The sequence below is a fragment of the Podarcis tiliguerta genome, assembly GCF_965153285.1.
Source record: "Podarcis tiliguerta genome assembly, chromosome: 17".
NCBI lineage: Eukaryota > Metazoa > Chordata > Lepidosauria > Squamata > Lacertidae > Podarcis > Podarcis tiliguerta.
This window is the reverse complement of record NC_139550.1, coordinates 4,903,426-4,921,531: the sequence shown is the minus strand read 5'-3', so window position 1 is coordinate 4,921,531 and position 18,106 is coordinate 4,903,426. Positions and strand designations below refer to the sequence as shown.

The window sequence follows — 18,106 nt, the reverse complement described above, 5'->3', positions numbered from 1 at the left end:
AATATTCAGATTATTTGATATGTATATGTATAATTTGGAATATTTAATGTGATTGGATTGGATTGTTAAAGTGGAAAATTTAATAAAAATGAATTAAAAAAACCAACCCTAACATGTCCACTGTAGGAATGTTGCACTTGACTGCAGTTTTACACCCTAAAATACTGTACAGCTACCTCTTCTGCCCCCCTGGCACCATCCTGCGTCCGCTGGCCCACCTGTCCGCTCCCTCCTCCCTTGACCTCTCCCCCCCCACTTCCCCCTGTTCCTCCTCCAGCCAGGCGGGGGCGCTTGGGCTTGGCCCTTTTACAGTTGCCAAAGCACAGAGGTGCCATGGTACGACATTTCCACATTTGCCCTGGAAAGCACTTTGGCAACTGTAAAAGAGTCGTGCCAAACTGCCTACAGGAGGTAGAATATGCCGAACTGGATAATCTTTCTGAAACAGGTGTTTATTTCAAATTGGGCAGTTTTCAAGAATTACCTCAGGAACAGTTGCTATCATTTAAACTCGGTGGCAGCCCTTGAACAACCTGTGTAAAGAATTCATGCAAAAGGAAAACGACATAGATATCTTTACTTTATGACCAGACAAGTAGACAAGTGTATGCAACAGGTTTAAAATGAATGAAACATGGAAAGGACGGGAGGTCAGACGCTTTGGAAGAAAATTTATTGCTAAAGTGTTTGTACTTTATGTCAGGAGTGCTCTGATGGTGTTTCCTGCTTGGCAGGGGGTGGACTCGATGGCCCTTGTGGTCTCTTCCAACTCTATGATTCTATGATTTTCGACGATTCAGTTTATTGACAACAATGAATTTAAGTTTATGTTGTACAGATGTAAGTATGATAAAGCGTAATTTAAAAGAAAGAAAGAAAGAAAGAAAGAAAGAAAGAAAGAAAGAAAGAAACAGTATATATGAAGGATCGTCTCCACCCCCATTATCCAGCCCGGACACTGAGGTCCAGCGCCGAGGGCCTTCTGGCGGTTCCCTCACTGTGAGAAGCCAAGTTACAGGGAACCAGGCAGAGGGCCTTCTCGGTGGTGGCGCCCTCCCTGTGGAACGCCCTCCCACCAGATGTCAAAGAGAACAACAACTACCAGACTTTAGAAGACATCTGAAGGCAGCCCTGTTTAGGGAAGCTTTTAATGTTTGATGCATTACTGTATTTTAATATTTTGTTGGAAGCTGTCCAGAGTGGTTGGGGAAGCCCAGCCAGATGGGTGGGGTATTATTATTATTATTATTATTATGAAGAAGAAGAAGAAGAAGAAGAAGAAGAAGAAACTGCCTCCAGGAGGCCATGCCTGTTGCCGCAAGAAGCGGCAGAGGAAGTGGCATCAGGCAAAGGTGTCGGGGGAGGAAGCGAGAAAGTGGAGATGCTACTGTCACATACAGTGGTACCTCGGGTTAAGTACTTAATTTGTTCAAGAGGTCCGTACTTAACCTAAAACTGTTCTTAACCTGAAGCACCACTTTAGCTAATGGGGCCTCCTGCTGCTGCCACACCGCCGGAGCACGATATCTGTTCTTATCCTGAAGCAAAGTTCTTAACCTGAAGCACTATTTCTGGGTTAGCGGAGTGTGTAACCTGAAGCGTATGTAACCCGAGGTACCACTGTAAAGCACTGCTGAAGAGCACAATAGACATGCCCAAAGAGAGAACACCAGAGCATTTTGTTCCATTGTTAAATGTGTTCAAATTTTTTGAGTGCAGTATACACGCAGCTCCTAATTAAATTCAGCGGAGGAAGAGCAACACAAGAAACCTGCCATGCTTCTGTCAACTGGAAACAGTTTATGGCTCAATTAGATCTTTGGCACGACAGAGTTTCTACGAAGAGAAAAGTAATAGGTGCAACCAGATTGCTGTGTAAGGCAGAAAAGTGGAAATCTATAATGGCTGGAGGAAAATGATGCAAGTAGAATGGAGAGGTTTGATCTTCTTGCAGTCCATGGGACTTTCAAGAGTCTCCTCCAGCACCATAATTCAAAAGCATCAATTCTTTGGTGGTCGGTAGATTCCACTACTGCTGACCAGAAAATATTTCAGGCTGATAAAAATCCGCTGGGGGAAAAAAAGACTTGTGCTTTGGTGATGTTGAAATTGGAGTTACGAGGCAGAAAGTGGAATTTCTTGAATGGCACACAAATTGGAAGGAGAGGTCAGGCAACATCAAAAATGACCAAGATAAAGACCACCAGAAATGGAGGCAGGAAGTACCAGTAGGCTCCTCCAGGCGACCTGTTTGTTGAGCATTCACCCTGATGTGCTTGCAGAGAAGTTACAGGACAATGAACCTTCATCCTGAATTCATCCTGATTTGCCCGTGTGGTGTTTGAACATCATTAATCTTTTTTTCTTCTTCACCCTACACTTTTCAGTACATTTCCCACCCATTGTGCTGGTCCCAGAGGGGGAGGGGGTTACCGTGCGGCGTGGTCCGTGTCCGGTCCGAGGCTAAAGCGGGGTCCAAGGCAGGGAGTTGGGCATGGTCAGGAACTCTGGCAGAAAGCAGAACAGGGTGCCACCAGGAACAGGTAACCAACGATGTTGCTTCGCAACCTGGGACTGGGCGGGCTGGCCTTTATCTCCTCTGAGGCATAGGGCGGCCCTGATCCACAGGTGACTCACCTCTCCTGGCCTGGAGGCAAGCACTCCTCCTGCGGGAACTTAGTTCCCCCCACCTCTCTGCCCTGAGCCTCTGCAGCTCAGGAGAGGCTGGAGGGTTACTGGACCCAGAGGCGACCTCACCTTCCCCTGACAGGGCTGGGAGAGGAGCACCTGCAGGCAATGGGTCCTCAATCACCCCGAGCGGATTCAGCTGGTGTCTACTCCTGAGGATCTGGCACAGGTGAGGGCCCTTCCGGTTCAAGCCCCTGCCCTGGCTCAGCCGGCCCTGGAGGTGGGGACTCCTGTGCGGGCTGGGATTCCTCAGGTTCAGCCTCTGAATCAGATTCCCAGGCCATCACACCCATTTTTCTAACCGTGCTTTCTTTTCTTTAAATGGATTTGTTGTGCAAGAAGAGCACTTGGATTGCACAAACCTAAATTTCCCAGTATGTGTGCATGAATCCCTCCCATAAAATGCTGCAAGCCTGGAGGCATGCTGTGTTGGTTAAAGAGGCTAGGCGAGGGGGATACAGCCAGTGATTTGATAGTGGTGGAATAATATTGATTACCAGGCACATGAAAATACAGGCACCCAACGTATATGATGTTAGGTGATTGGCAGGGGAGTGTGGCTTGGTCCAAATGGGGAGGTCTGGCAGGCTGTGTGGGAATGTTCAGGGTGGCAGGAGAGGATATATTGTTTATTAATATCCTTCCTAACTTGCGTAAATTTTCTTTACTTAGCAGAGTTTACATTCCCCTTTTACATGCACAGCAGATAGCTGGTTGCAAGCTCGTGTGAGTGTCTCACTATTATACAATTCAGTCTGTCTCAGATTGAATTGTGTGTTCCTGGTAAGTTCCCTTGAATCCCTCTTAAAAGAATAAAGGTGCCTCAATCTTATTCAAAGTCAATAAAAGAAGTTTACTTACATCAGTTCACGGTTGGATCCCTGAAGATAGACTTAGTTCCAAATATGTACGTGTGGATCTACCCCATATGGGGGAATAATTCCACTGCCTCTGAGCAGTCCTAGCTAAAAGCTGGTCAAATGAAGAAGGAGGTCAAAACGAGAGAGAGAGAAAGTGGCAGCATGCCTTGTCCTTCTACCAGGTCTGGAAAGATTATGCCCACCCACTAGTCACATGCAAGGAAGGATGCTTCAGCCAGGTGTAACAGGAAGTTTTGACTGGCTGGACCAAACATTCCCTTGCATGTCCACTCTAGGAAAGCAAGGAATGTTGTCCTTGACTGCTCTCAGTGGATTACATCACACAGGCTGTGGGCTCAAGGTTCTCACCTTATCCTATAGGCTTCACATGGTTCTCTCTCTGTATGGAATCTTGGGAACTGTGGTTCTGATGTGTGTGTGACCTAATGGTCTTAACAAATAAGTCTTCACCAGTGCTTTTCCCCTAGAAAAATAGTTGCAGGAACTTTCACCTTTTTGGGACGGACAACCCTAGGAGTGCCAAAGTTGTTGAACTTTTTGTAGCACAGCTACAAGCACCGTTCCTATAGCAACAGTTAAGAGGAGCCGGAACTCAGTTCCAGTGAGTTCCAGCTGGGGAAAAAAGCCCTAGTCTTCACCACCCTCACAAAATTACATTTCCCAAGACTGAACATCCCAACATCTCTGGTTGTAAGAGATGCCAGCCAGCTCCATCTGTTAAAGGGGATGACAGCTGGCCTCCCACTAATCCCATTTGTGGGTGATTGTGATGTAACTTCTACTATGATGCACTCATTGTTCTCTTGGTGATGGGTCAAGCTCAGTGGGCAGTTTCAGTGACGTAGAGGATGAGGAAGGATCTCATGGGAGCAGATGGAGCTGCTCCAATGGAGGGAAAGTTTGGGGAAACCAAATGGGAGGAAACAATTTCCGCTCACCCCCTTCCTTGCGACACTGTGCGGGCTCCTGCGACAGGTGAGCCCCCCACCTTTGTTCCGGGGAGGCCATCTCAGCAGGCCTATGGGCAGCCGGCTGGGGGTGGGGCGAGGGTCAGCATAAGAAGCCGATGTGACTCAGCCCAGGCTCACTTGGGGTGGCGAGAATGCGGTGGCCTTTTTCTTGTGCCTCCCCCGGCTTCAGGCCTTCTTAGGCCTCCTGCACCTGCAGCCACCCCCCCCCCCAGCATCAGGTGGGAATTGGGGCCATACAGCCTACTTCTGGGCCTACTCAGGCCTTCCTCGACTGACGCTGCTTGTGGGACTGGTTTTCTGGGATCTGGAGGGTCTGCTGGGGTCTCCTCCCAGCACCAGTACACTCCTTTCCCTCCCGCCCTTGGCCTACGGTTTCTACTGTTGCCATTTGGCCTTGGGGGTGCATTTCTTGCTGCTGATTTTGCACACACTTAGCAGGTCACTGGTTGCCGTCTCTTAATTATTAGGATATATTAATTTTCTGCTTCTTTTTCTATTGCACATTGTTATCCATCTTATTTAGTATTTCAGTATTTAAAATGGAACTTGTTTATTCTAATAGGAGTTCTGATTTTTCAATATGGTTTTGCAAGTATCCTTTAAACACCTTCCAGTCCCTGTCTATCTTCTCTTTTGAGATCCTTCCAATTTCTCCCATTGTTTTGGATATATTGTAATACTCCAATAATTTGACAAGCCACTCTGTTTTTGTTGGTATAATACCACTTTTCCAATTTTTCGCAATCAATAGCCTTGCAGCTACTGTTGTGTATAAATATAATTTTGCTTGCTTTTCAGTATCTTCTTTAGCAGCGCATGTGCAGTAGGTTGCTGGTTTTGTCTGTAAGACTTTAGTGTAGTTACCCAACTTTAGAATTCAGCTTGTTTCCACAGTGTTACATTGTCGAGTAGCTGGTAATTGCTTGTCCTCACGCTGCTTATGCCATCAGGTCTCCTGCTAAGGCAACTGAGCATGGTGATACCTCCCCTCCCCACACACGTAGGTGTATAGTGAGGGGCACGCCTAGCAGTGCTGCGCAGGCAGCAAAGAAGATGAAGGAAAGGGTCCCGTCTACTGGCAGGAAGGCCCCCCTCCATCCCGCATGCCACGGCCAAGGGTTTACAAAGGGAAAAATAATACTTAAAAATAAATAAATCCTAGTTGGTATCTGTGTTGGATTTGAAATTGTTTTTCTATATACAATTGTTTTACCTGTTTTTCTATATGTTTTTGTTATGCTGTGAAATTGCTTTGAGAACTTTCATTGGAATTGATTCAGAGATGATGATGTTGATAATTCCCCAGGGAAGATAATACCATGCCCTACGAACATATACATATACAAACATATACATAAAGGGTAGAAAACTACAACAAAACTGGCAGCAATACAGACCTTTGAGGATTTGGTAATTTCTATGCAGATTTCAAAAGGAACTGTAATTTATCCTTGAACGAGCGTTGGAAAGCAACAAGTCATCCTTAAAAAAAACAACCACAGGAAAGAAACTACGTTTAAATAATCTGATGTGATGCAAGAGACTGAACGTGTAGCTCTGTCTTGAGAAGCATAAAAGTTCTCAGGTAAGTGTTACCGCCATGCAGGTAAGTCCAAAGGAGCTATTGCAAATACGTATCCTTTTATTTGCTGGCTGACCTGTTCAATCACCGGAGAAACTGACAATGTGAAAATGTTTATTTGATCACCCAGTGGCTTTTTTGCAGATTGGAAATGGACGTTCCAATTGAAAAAGGTCTATAACCCGTCTATTCTTGAAAAAAGAGGTGAAAAGCTTAAGGAAAAGCCTTGTTTTCAGTAGGATCAAGGAAGAAAGAAATTAATAAGAACTAATATGTCACTAATATGTGACGCGGGTGGCGCTGTGGGTAAAACCTCAGCGCCTAGGACTTGCCAAACGCAAGGTCGGCGGTTCGAATCCCCGCAGCGGGGTGCGCTCCCGTCATTCGGTCCCAGCGTCTGCCAACCTAGCAGTTCGAAAGCACCCCCGGGTGCAAGTAGATAAATAGGGACCGCTTACCAGCGGGAAGGTGAACGGCGTTCCGTGTGCTGCGCTGGCTCGCCAGATGCAGCTTGTCACACTGGCCACGTGACCCGGAAGTGTCTGCAGACAGCGCTGGCTCCCGGCCTATAGAGTGAGATGAGCGCACAACCCTAGAGTCTGGCAAGACTGGCTCGAACGGGCAGGGGTACCTTTACCTTTAATATGTGACAGAATAAATGAAAGGTGCTGCACTGCTTTAAGAAGAGAAGCAGAAAACATCACAGATGGGCATTGCCAACATGCAGGTAGGTCTAAAGGAAGTAACTTGTATTGGTCATTTTTCCTTACTGGAGAAATCTATGACATGTACATACATATCTGACCATTTAGTAACTTCTCTGCAGATTGGAAAGGAGATTTTCCGCATTAAACAGAACTGCAATCTGCCCATTCTTCAAAGACACCATCACAAAGATATCTGGAGGATCAGGAAACAATTTTGTAACCAGTGGTGTGGAATAATGCAAGAAATGTAGGGAGGTCTATTATAATGTAAAAAATGTAAGTTCAATGGAGGGAAAGTTTGGGGAAAGAAAGTGGAAGGAAACCAAAGAAAATGAGCCCAAGGAGTAAAAATCCACAAGATACAACATCTTAAAACTTCAGCTTGCCTGTTTAAGACCCATGATTTCTTGTTTATTTGTCTTGTATTAGGGACACTGAGAAAGAAGACTGGCCAAGCTTCAAACAGAGCTGCTACTCGTATGCCCCACCAATGAATTGGTGGAGGTGGAATGATTTCAGTAATTTATGGGATAATAAATTAAGGTGGGCTTCTTTTCAAATTCAAGAACAACAAGAGCAGGACTTCCATCCAAGAGGTAAGAAACATCTTTCAGTTCTAGCACAAGAAATGGCATATTCTGAAGGGGATTGAGATGAAGCACTTCCGAATTCAAGGTGAGCAACTGAGTCTCTGACGCCACACCGTATCAGTTCATTTATTTGCTTGGCTTCCTAAATATTACTTTGTCAAGGCTTGCTTACAAAGGGGGAAGTAATACTTAAAAGTAAATAAATCCTAGTCGGTAGCTGTAATGATTTGAAATTGTTTTTATATACAATTGTTTTAACTATTTTTCTCTATGCTTTTCTTATGCTGTGAAATTGCTTTGAGAACCTTCATAGGAATTGATTCAGAGATGCTGATGCTGATAATTCCCCAGGGAAGATAATACCATGGCCTACAAACGTATACGTATACATATAAGGTAGACAACTACAGCAAAACTGGCAGCAATAAAGACCTTTGAGGATTTGTCTTGGAAAGCTATGGAATCTAGTTTATGGCAAGCTTAAGCAAGCAACAGATCCATAACAAATGAACAAAAATATATGATATGAGGTAAGGAATCTAATAACATGCCTGAAGAACAGAGAAGTTAACCTCACTGGCAAGGTAAGTCTTCAAGAGGTACTTCTTATATTGAAAAGAAAGCAACTTCTTGGCTTGTTTGTCTTTCTCTGTCTATTCAGCCTAATCATTGGAGACATCTACAAAGGGACAAACATTTATTTGATCATTTGATAATTTCTATGCAGATTTGAAAGGGATCTTCCCAATTAAAAGGAACTGCAATCTATCCTTGAAAGAGCGTTGGAAAGCAAAAAGAAATCCTTAAAAAAACAAGCACAGGAAAGAAACTAAGTTTAAATAATCAGATGTAAGAAACTGAACGTGTTGTTCTGTCTTGAGAAGTATGAAAGTTCTCAGGTAAGTGTTACCGCCATGCAGGTAAGTCCAAAGGGGCTACTGCAAATACGTATCCTTTTGCTTGCTGGCTGACCTGGTTAATCACCGGAGAAACTGACGATGTAAAAATGTTTATTGGATAACTCAGTGGCTTTTTTTTGCAGATTGGAAATGGACCTTCCAATTGAAAAAGATCTATAATCCGTCTATTCTCAAAAAAAGAGGTGAAAAGCTTAAGGAAAAGCCTTGTTTTCAGTAGGATCAAGGAATAAAGAAACTAATAAGAACTAATATGTGACAGAAGAAATGAAAGGTGCTGCACTGCTTTAAGAAGAGAAGCAGAAAACATCACAGATGGGCATTGCCAACATGCAGGTAGGTCTAAAGGAGGTAACTTGTATTGGTCATTTTTCCTTACTGGAGAAATCTATGACATGTACATACTTATCTGACCATTTAGTTACTTCTCTGCAGATTGGAAAGGGGATTTTCTGCATTAAACAGAACTGTAATCTGCCCATTCTTCAAAGAGAGAGCTCAAACAACTAGAAAGATATCTGCAGGATCAAGAAACAATTTCGTAACTAGAGGTCTAGCATAATGTACAAAATGTAAGTTACACTCTTGCAGGAAGAGTGATGTATGAAGCATCAAAGAAGAGCATCTCTGGTAGGTCTTGAAGATGTCTCCCTGCCCCCCAAAACATAGATACTTTGCTTCCTTTTCTTTGTATCTGTAGTTTTCTTCTCAAACCAATAACTGAAAATATCAGTGTTTAAAGTTCCTTGTTCATTACGATGTCTTCTTGCAGGTTGAAAAGGAATTTCCCAATTTTAAAGGAGCTGTAATATGCCCATTCTTTAAAGATACAATCTCCTCCAGTGGCTTGACGAGGCCTGCTCGTCCTTTTTGGGATGAGGCAGTTTTTCACCAAGTTAGCTTGAAAAGAATTTCACACACCAAGCTGGATTTTTAAGGGCTCTCTCACACAGCCTCCAAGGCTGCTGCCCGCCTTTATTGAAGTCTCTGCAAAAAATCCTGCAACAATGTATCAGCTAGCAGACAAAGAATGTACAGTACATCACGCCCCCTCAGATCATGTTACATGGACCAATCGCTACATTGGCATGAACTGTTCACGCGTTGTCCATGCCCCAAGCAGCATCTTGCTTTGTCCAGTAAGAAACTTCTTTCCATGCCAATATGCATAAGCAACCATTTTCCTATAGTGGCTACTCTTCACCTTATCAGGGGAGCCTGGTGGGGATGCCCAAGGATGAAACAGACCCAGCAAGCAGCCTGATCTCTACCTTGGCATCAGCCATGCTAAAATCATCACACTCTCTGTTCTTCTGGTGTATGTTCTAGACAGCTGAGACCCATCATCAGCCTTCTCTTAGCCCCCAGTCCTCTATCTGAGCCTTGTTTTCTTTTCTCCATTAACCACACTAATCACCCCCCAGCTTTGCTCTCTTTCTACAGAGCTTATCCATACTTCCTCTTGCCCCTTTGTGACGCTTCTGGTTCCTCCATTGTCCAGGTCCCACCTGCCTTTAACTAACTGATCTCTGCACTGCCCTCCTTCCTGCCAGCTCCAGTCAACACCAGCTGCCACTGCATCTAATGAATACTTGAGAGGGAAAGATTATATTTTAAAATATTGAAGACAATCCATGAAATCAACCCAACTGTCTTATGAAGCCAAGAGATAGATTTGTCTACAGGAATTTTAACAGCCCAGGTGTTTTTATCTAGATTGAAATGAATCAGGAACAGCTGAGAGGTAAGAAATTAATACTCCAGTCAATCAAACTAGTCCTTGCTGCAGTCACTAAATTTTGCTTTCTAATAATTACAGCACAGAATGCATGTGAAAATGAAGAAAGCAATAATTCTACTGGAAATTTCCTGGATCCAAAGCATAAAATATATACCATACTTTTCCATGTGTAAGACGAGGTTTTTTTACTCTAAAATTATGTTCAAAAATGTGCCTCGTCTTATACATGGATAGTGAATGGGATGGACAGCTGATTGGCTGCAGCTTCGAGCAAGAGCTTGTCATCAACGATTGTTGGCTGCTAAAAGGGCTGCTTTGGATTGGCTGCCGCTTCTCTAATTGGGTTGGTGATTGGTTTCTGCAGCAAACACTGCTGCGGATAGGCTGTCGCTGCCATGATTGGTGGCTGCTGTTCTGGGATGTGCGTAAGAGATTTTTTTGCTTGGGAAGGGTCTGTTTGCGATTCGCTATTGCTGTGGCAAGTGGGAAATTTTTGGCAATTTGCCCCCCAAAAGCTGTAAAACTCTGGTCAATTCCCCTCAACAACTCTGAGGCATCTCCACACCCCATTTTCTTAAATTTGAGTCCCCCAAAATAGAGGGCATCATATACAAGGGGGCATCTTATAGGTGTATCTGACAGTATGGTACCTTCTGTCAGAAGAATTTTAGAAGAATTTTTTTTAGAAGAATCACAAGGAAACCCTTAGCCATCTGATATGTATGTAAATGTCAATACTAGTAATTACATTTAGGTCTGTGGCTATTCTGTCTTATGTTACAATGGTACACTCCTCTTTAGTTTGGGGTCTTTTGTTCTTCTTTCCTGACACAGGGCATATGGAAGGCATTGAGATGTTGCGTCTGGTGGATGTAAGGAAGACTTTGGGCATCACATTGCAGGACAGAGCCTCAAACAAAGATGTGCTCTCCCAAGTCCATGTTCCCAGCATGTCCACACTCCTGTCTCAGTGATGTCTACTCTGGCTTGATCAAGTACACAGAATAGAAGATGGCAGAACCCCTAAGGACGTGCTCCACGGGGAGCTGTATTCAGGCACCAGGCCTGTTGGCAGACCAACTATGCATCATAAAGATGTCTGCAAATGTGACATGAAGACTGGCAACATTAACCCTGCCATGTGGGAATCCTTTGCAGGCAGCCACAGTGCCTGGAGACAGACAGACAGGTCATGAGAAGGAATGCTAACTGGGAAGAGCGCAGGGAGAATAAATGCTAAGGTGCACCTGAAGACGCTTTCATCTGCCCCAACTGAAATAAAACATACCTCAACAGGTACTGTAGCTCTCCAATGGTTTGGCTAGCAGGACCTGTGGTCATGGATGATGGGGCTTGTAGTCCCAAAAACAGCTGGAGACCCAAGTTTGGGAAACTTCATTGTAATGGTTCTAGGGGTTGCTCGTGCGTAAGCCGGTGCAAACACCTGGCTGAATTGCCTGAGTGAACCTTTTCTGTCCGGACAGCCACTCACCCGTGGCTGTCTCAATCGCTGGCAGAATCCGTCAGTGGGCGTTTCTTAAACTTCTTCCAGCAAAGAAGCTCTTTGATGCCTAGTCTTCTCCTACTCTCTCTGCGCGAAAGCCTTCTGCGCAAGGAGGGCATAGGCAGCGGAGGACCTCTACTCTCCCCGCTGGTCCCCGGCAAGGAGTCATGAGACCGCCTCGCCGCTTCGCCCATCTGCCCCCCTTCTCCACTGGTGCTACGCTGATTCTCTTCCCCAGAAGATGGGCTGCCTCTCCCAATCCCGGGACACTCTCCAGAATCCCTCTGGATTTTGCTCTCTCCCTCCGGCACTGATGGCAGTTCCCTGACACCCATTTTAGATGTTTAAGGCTGCAATCTGGAAAAAACATTGTAAAACCCTTTGTAGAGCATAAATCAGTGGCTCCCCTTTCTTTTCCTCAGTATCAGACAGAATAACATCATGACTGCACACAATTCTATCATTTTGCAGGGGAGGTCAAGGGGGGAAAAAAGACCATTTGGAAATCACGAAATAGCAAACATTACCTTGTCTCCCCCTTCTGTTCCGGCTGCTGCAAGGATTTTCCATACCCTCCCCTTTTGACTGAGGTTGAATGGACGCAATTCAAATCATATTTGGACTGGGCCAGGAGTGGAGGAGAGAGGAATTTGGCAAGGTGAAGGACTGCTAATTACATCTGGCAGGAGTTTATATATGTGACTTTGTTTTTTAACTGCGGGCTGAGGAAAATAATCCTCAGAATTTTAATGGCGGAGATAAATGGCGGAGCAGGCATCTTGTCGGGGAGTTATTTATAGCCCAGCAAGTCCTTGAACAATGGAAGGAATGTTTTCAAAGGAGTGGAATGTGAATGGACAAAGGACGGTGGCAATAAATTATCTTTACACTCCAGGTCTGGGAACAGAGTGCTGGAAGGACTACATGCATGAAATGGATATTTATATATTTGTGAAACAACAAAGGTGCTGATTGCAAGGGAACAAGAAAGATCAGCTTAGCAAATGGATTAAAATTAATAGAAGGATGAGAAGGTGATTAAAGAAGAAGAATGAAGTGGCATCATCAGGAAGCAATGGACATATGTTTGTAACAGGAGCGGGAAACATAATTATTATTTTTAAAATTGTATTAAATCTTAATAATTAGGATCAATTTGTTATAATTTGGAAAACTAATATATATTATATGGCTGCAATATGAAGCATGCTTGCTGGAAGTAAATTCTACTGAATTCTGTTGGAAGAAAACAGGACTGACTTTGGAGTAAGCACTGGGCCTCATGGCTGCAATGATATTCACATTGAGATTATATCTCATAGGGCTTCCGGTTTTGGTTGCCTTAATGGTGCAGCTCCCACAACAATGGGAGATCGTTGGTGAAGGAACAAACAAAGATGATTGAGGGTCGGGGGGGGGGAGGGAGCTTCACTCTCAGATCGTCTCAGTACCTGGCTTTCGCTCCGACATGGAATCTGAGAGGCAGGGAGGCTCTGAATGCAAAAACGCTTTGCCTATCAGTAACCCTCTAAGGCTGCCATTAAGAAGCAGCGGTTCTTCTGTTCATTAAGAGTTTAATTAAGATTAACGTACAGACGCATGCTGGTAATGATGGGACAAGATCAAAAACTGCCATATTGAAACAGCTACAAAGGTGTAAAGATTTGAACTGGAAAGAAGACTTCCTTTGATGCAAAAGATGGTACGTGGGGCGGGGGGAGACTTCAGCTTCCTTTTTATATATATCTTGTTTGTTACATAAATGACTCGACAACCCCCCCCCCCATCCTTGAATGCTAACAAGTTTTAATAAATGGCAAGAGAAAATAAAAGAGAATGGGGTTATAGTTATGAATTACAATGCAGAATAGAAATGTGTGTGAAAATTGAAATGGATTTTAAACAATTGAACAGAGTTAATTTTCACTGTATTACTGCTTTAGCGGCGAAGAGATAAGACTTTGAAGACGTGCCAAAGCTTTGGTGGGATGCCAGGTCATTATTTTGAGAGTTGGTTTGCAATGCAGAAGGTGGAGACTCTCCAAGGCTTTGGCAGGGTGCCAGATTACCCATTTCCTAGACTTGAAAAAGCGTGGAACAATGACTCAGTCGTAATTACAGCCTCAGTGTCCAGAAACAGAGATAGTGGAAACAGCGATGTTGCGCAGGGCATGATGGAAACCAGGAAGAATGAAGACACAATGTTTTATAAGGACAAAAAGAAACAATATGGACAAAATAAATAAACACAAATATAAAATATCACACACAGGAACAATAAAGGACATAGAACTTCGCTTGCAGGAATACAAATTATTAAATGTGTTAATACGAATGGAAGTTAAAAACGTAGCTGTTGTATAAGGGATTATGATGGAGATTGAAATGTAATTAGATTAAATAAGACTCTGGAAGGAGTATTAAATGAAATTATCTTACCTTGAAATCTAGCACGCAGGGGGCCATCTAAAATGTGTACTTAGCTTTTTAATTGATTGATACTGGAATTGGAATTGTAATTTGCTATTGATACAATGCTGCATTTATTGGATTTTCGTAACTGAAAATTAATAAAAATATTTTCAAGAAAGAAAGATGGAAAAGAGATTACATTTCATAGAAAAGATTGAAACCCCACTGAAATAGGTTGGTCGTTGTTCCATATCCATGTGCACAGTGAATTACGAAGCCTTTCATTTTTCTTTTTATCCAAAACCTAAACTACTTTTTATGGTTTTGGAACTTTATCTCATAGGGCTTCCGGTTTATTATTATTAGGTGAGTTATGGAACCCCAGGTGATGAGTGGATCTTACTCAAGGACAACATATAAAGGCTGGCCTACCCTCAGCGCCCTCATAATTGCTTGAGCCTGACTTTGGACTCAGCCACATCAGGGATGCGGGTGGTGCTGTGGGTTAAACCACAGAGCCTAGGACTTGCCGATCAGAAGGTCGGCGGTTCGAATCCCCGCGATGGGGTGAGCTCCCATTGCTCAGTCCCTGCTCCTGCCAACCTAGCAGTTTGAAAGTACCTCAAAGTGCAAGTAGATAAATAGGTACCGCTCCAGTGGGGAAGGTAAACAGCGTTTCTGTGTGCTGCTCCGGTTCACCAGAAGCGGCTTAGTCATGCTGGCCACATGACCCGGAAGCTGTACACCGGCTCCCTCGGACCTAATGATCAGGGGTTCCTTTACCTTTACAGTGGTACCTCAGGTTAAGTACTTAATTCGTTCCAGAGGTCCATTCTTAACCTGAAACTGTTCTTAACCTGAAGCACCACTTTAGCTAATGGGGCCTCCTGTTGCTGCCGAGCTGCTGGAGCACGATTTCTGTTCTCATCCTCAAGCAAAGTTCTTAACCTGAAGCACTATTTCTGGGTTAGCGGAGTCTGTAACCTGAAGTGTATGTAACCCGAGGTGCCACTGTACCTTTACATCAGAAAAAAGGGTTTTAAATGTGTTATAACACTGTGACACCAGATGGCGCTGTAGAGTTCCATCTTTTGGCACATGATTTCCTGTTATGAGGTTTAGAACATGTTTCCCTGATTATTATTTTTATGTGTCTAGATCCGGCCACTGTTGTTCTGGATGTTAACTGACGACAGGAGGCAAACAGGCTTTCTGCCTTCTGTCTTGAACAGAAACACAACTCTTGGGATGGGAAGATATACTGTAACAATTGTGTTGCAGATCACATTGGTGTTATCAGAATGCACACTTTACAAATGAAGAACAATCAGTAACATAAATTATAGTAAACCATACCATATTGGAACATAATCACACCAAATTCATATGTCCATTGTCTGCATTGGAAACCATTCTGAAAGTCTCATAAAATATATTGTGAAAAGGACTTCTACATTTACAGGTTATTTGATAATTGTTAACTCATTTTTAACAGACTTTCTCCTTACCTAGATTACAGAGATGCCAAACTTTGTTAAGCCCGTCAGTTTTCTTTTCTTTTCTTTTCTTTTTCTTTTCTTTTCTTTTCGACCTTCTAGTGCCTTGGGTAATGTTGCTCTAGCTGCTTTGAGCAACACCCAAAATATAGAGGAGTGACTCTGAACAAAATATTTTGCCAAGAGTGTTTACTACTATTTCTCACCACATATGATGGAAACCTCCTCTATCAGAGTGCCAAAATTGTCATTTACCACCTCCTCTTTTATAGATTTTACTGATTTTCCAGGATGTCAAATACCACTGATTACGGCTCCTTAATGTTTAACAAAACATAGAGATATATTCCTCCTGGGAGTAAGAAAAACCAGATTTCTTTTCCAGCTATCCAATATGCTGCATTTGTTTCTGCTCCATTTGCTCGCGCATGTTTCATGATGATGCATCTCCCACTGTATTGCAATGTGACAGAACAGCCTGGTTTTATCATTCCCTCTGCACATGTACGCAAAACGGCACCAGGCATGAGTGAGATGGAGGTAGCAGCAGGTTCTGGAGATTGTGGAGCTTTGCAGAAGTACAGAAATCTGTGGGGAAAGCCCTAAGGGGCAAACCGTCAGAGTAGCCCAATGTGCTCTATGTTCAGTGACTGACCAAGGCTGTGTATATATTACTGTCTACCCTGGCTCCAGCACACTCTCACCCCTGGTGTTTGAAGCTCAGCTTCTTGAGAAGTACCCCAATGTGATGTGCTTTCCTTCAAACCAGTTTCCATCATATTAAAAAATGGAAGCTTTGTTTAAGTTGAGGTGTATACAGTTCTGGCAGACATTGCATGCGCGTAGAAGCCAATGCATGTGCAGATGACAGTTTCAGTTAACTGGGGTCTGGTGCAGGTGCCAACTCTACTCAGCGCCCCCACAAAGTAGTGGGGCTGGGCCCCCACCCCAGTCTTGCGGGGCCAGGTGCAGCCAAGCCTTCCCTTGGCATCGGGCCTCATCAGGGCTTATGGCCTCCTCCCAATGCACATGATGTCACACGTGTGTGTCGCACATGTGATGTCATGCACAAGCGATGAGTCCCCCTCCCCATGTCGGGTGCAACTTGGTGCCTCTGGGCACAGGGAAACAAATTGGGTAATGTTCATTGGGAGAAGGCAGTCTGTCCCCTCTATGAGAATTACTGCAGCGTAAGAATGCAACTTGAAAAATAAGCGGGGCAAAACAACCTTGCTGTATCTCAAGCTGCTAATGTCTACATAAAAAGGTAAAAGAGGTTAAGGACCCAGTTTAAGGCGACTATGGGGTCGTGGCGCTCATCTCGCTTCAGGCCGAGGTAGCCAGCGTTTGTTCACAGACAGCTTTCTGGGTCGTGACCAGCATGACTAAACAGCTTCTGGCACAACAGGACACTGTGACTGAAACTACAGCACATGGAAACACCATTTACCTTCCTGCCGCGGCGGTACCTGTTTATCTACTTGCACTGGTGTGCTTTTGAACTGCTAGGTTGGCAGGAGCTGGGACAGAGCAACAGGAGCTCACCTGTTGTGGGGATTTGAACCTCCAACCTTCCAATCTCAAAACCCAAGAGGCTCAGTAGTTTGGACCACAGCGCCTCCCTTGTCCCTTTTAATGTCTACATAGCCTGACTTGGAAAGGGAGAGTAACAAAAAAACTGGGAAGTGGGATAGACTGGTGGAGAGACTGGGGTAACAACAGCACACTGTGCTGCAACATTTTTTGCAGGTTCCTTTTATGCATAATAATAATAATAATAATAATAATAATAATAATAATAATATACTGCATGGGATTTAAGCCTCAGCGCCTAGGGCTTGCTGATCGAAAGGTCAGCGGTTCGAATCCCCGCGGCGGGGTGCGCTCCCGTCGTTTGGTCCCAGCGCCTGCCAACCTAGCAGTTCGAAAGCACTCCCGGGTGCAAGTAGATAAATAGGGACCACTTACTAGCGGGAAGGTAAACGGCGTTTCCGTGTGTGGCTCTGGCTTGCCAGAGCAGCGATGTCACGCTGGCCATGTGATCCGGAAGTGTCTGCGGACAGCGCTGGCCCCCGGCCTCTTGAGTGAGATGGGCGCACAACCCTAGAGTCTGTCAAGACTGGCCTGTACGGGCAGGGGTACCTTTACCTTTACCTTACTGCATGGGATTTTCCCCTCCTTAAAAAAATTCATTGAGATCTTGGCCTCCAGGTATGCTATTTTGCTTTTGAAACACCACAGTTACATAATGGTTTCAACCACAGCTTCAGGCCCTTCTTGTTTCACAGATTTGATGCCCTGCTCTTTTTAATCATTTAGTGGGATCATTTTGCCTGGCCACACCATGAATAATTTTTTTTTTGTCTTGTAATTGTTTGCAAAATCAAATGAAGGCTCTGAACCACCTGCAGGCTTGCTGAATCAGCTAAACGTTGGGGCTGTGAAATGTGTAGCTTGATTCAGCGCTAACCACAAATACAGTGGTACCCTGGTTTTTGAGCGTCTCCGTTGACGAACGTTTTGGTTGTTGAACGCCGCAAACCCAGAAGTGAATGCCTCAGTTTTCGAACGCGTCTCGGAAGTCGAACTTCTGAGGCAGCTTCCACTGAGTGCAAGA

The 18,106-nt window shown here is 44.2% G+C and overlaps 4 long non-coding RNA genes across 6 annotated transcripts; 2 read left to right on the top strand and 2 right to left on the bottom strand.

Moving 5' to 3' along the window:
• The first annotated feature begins 3,047 nt into the window (after positions 1-3,047).
• Positions 3,048-8,531, top strand: LOC310667906. 3 transcript variants are annotated; one of them, XR_014506396.1, is made up of 3 exons: positions 3,048-4,544; positions 5,847-6,396; positions 6,776-7,055. It is a non-coding gene; the product is annotated as an uncharacterized lncRNA (long non-coding RNA). The 3 variants fall into 3 exon arrangements; XR_014506397.1 differs by having other exon boundaries at positions 4,316-4,544; positions 5,966-6,396; XR_014506395.1 differs by lacking the exon at positions 6,776-7,055 and adding an exon at positions 8,446-8,531 and having other exon boundaries at positions 4,388-4,544; positions 5,966-6,251.
• LOC310667908 lies at positions 7,088-9,593 on the bottom strand. Its single transcript, XR_014506399.1, has 3 exons — positions 9,541-9,593; positions 8,475-9,193; positions 7,088-8,159 (listed from the first exon to the last, which is right to left on the bottom strand). It is a non-coding gene; the product is annotated as an uncharacterized lncRNA (long non-coding RNA).
• LOC310667920 lies at positions 9,527-11,374 on the top strand. The gene is made up of 2 exons (XR_014506415.1): positions 9,527-10,080; positions 10,912-11,374. It is a non-coding gene; the product is annotated as an uncharacterized lncRNA (long non-coding RNA).
• Positions 10,920-14,141, bottom strand: LOC310667918. The gene is made up of 2 exons (XR_014506413.1): positions 11,911-14,141; positions 10,920-11,470 (listed from the first exon to the last, which is right to left on the bottom strand). It is a non-coding gene; the product is annotated as an uncharacterized lncRNA (long non-coding RNA).
• Between the last annotated feature and the right edge of the window lie 3,965 nt (positions 14,142-18,106).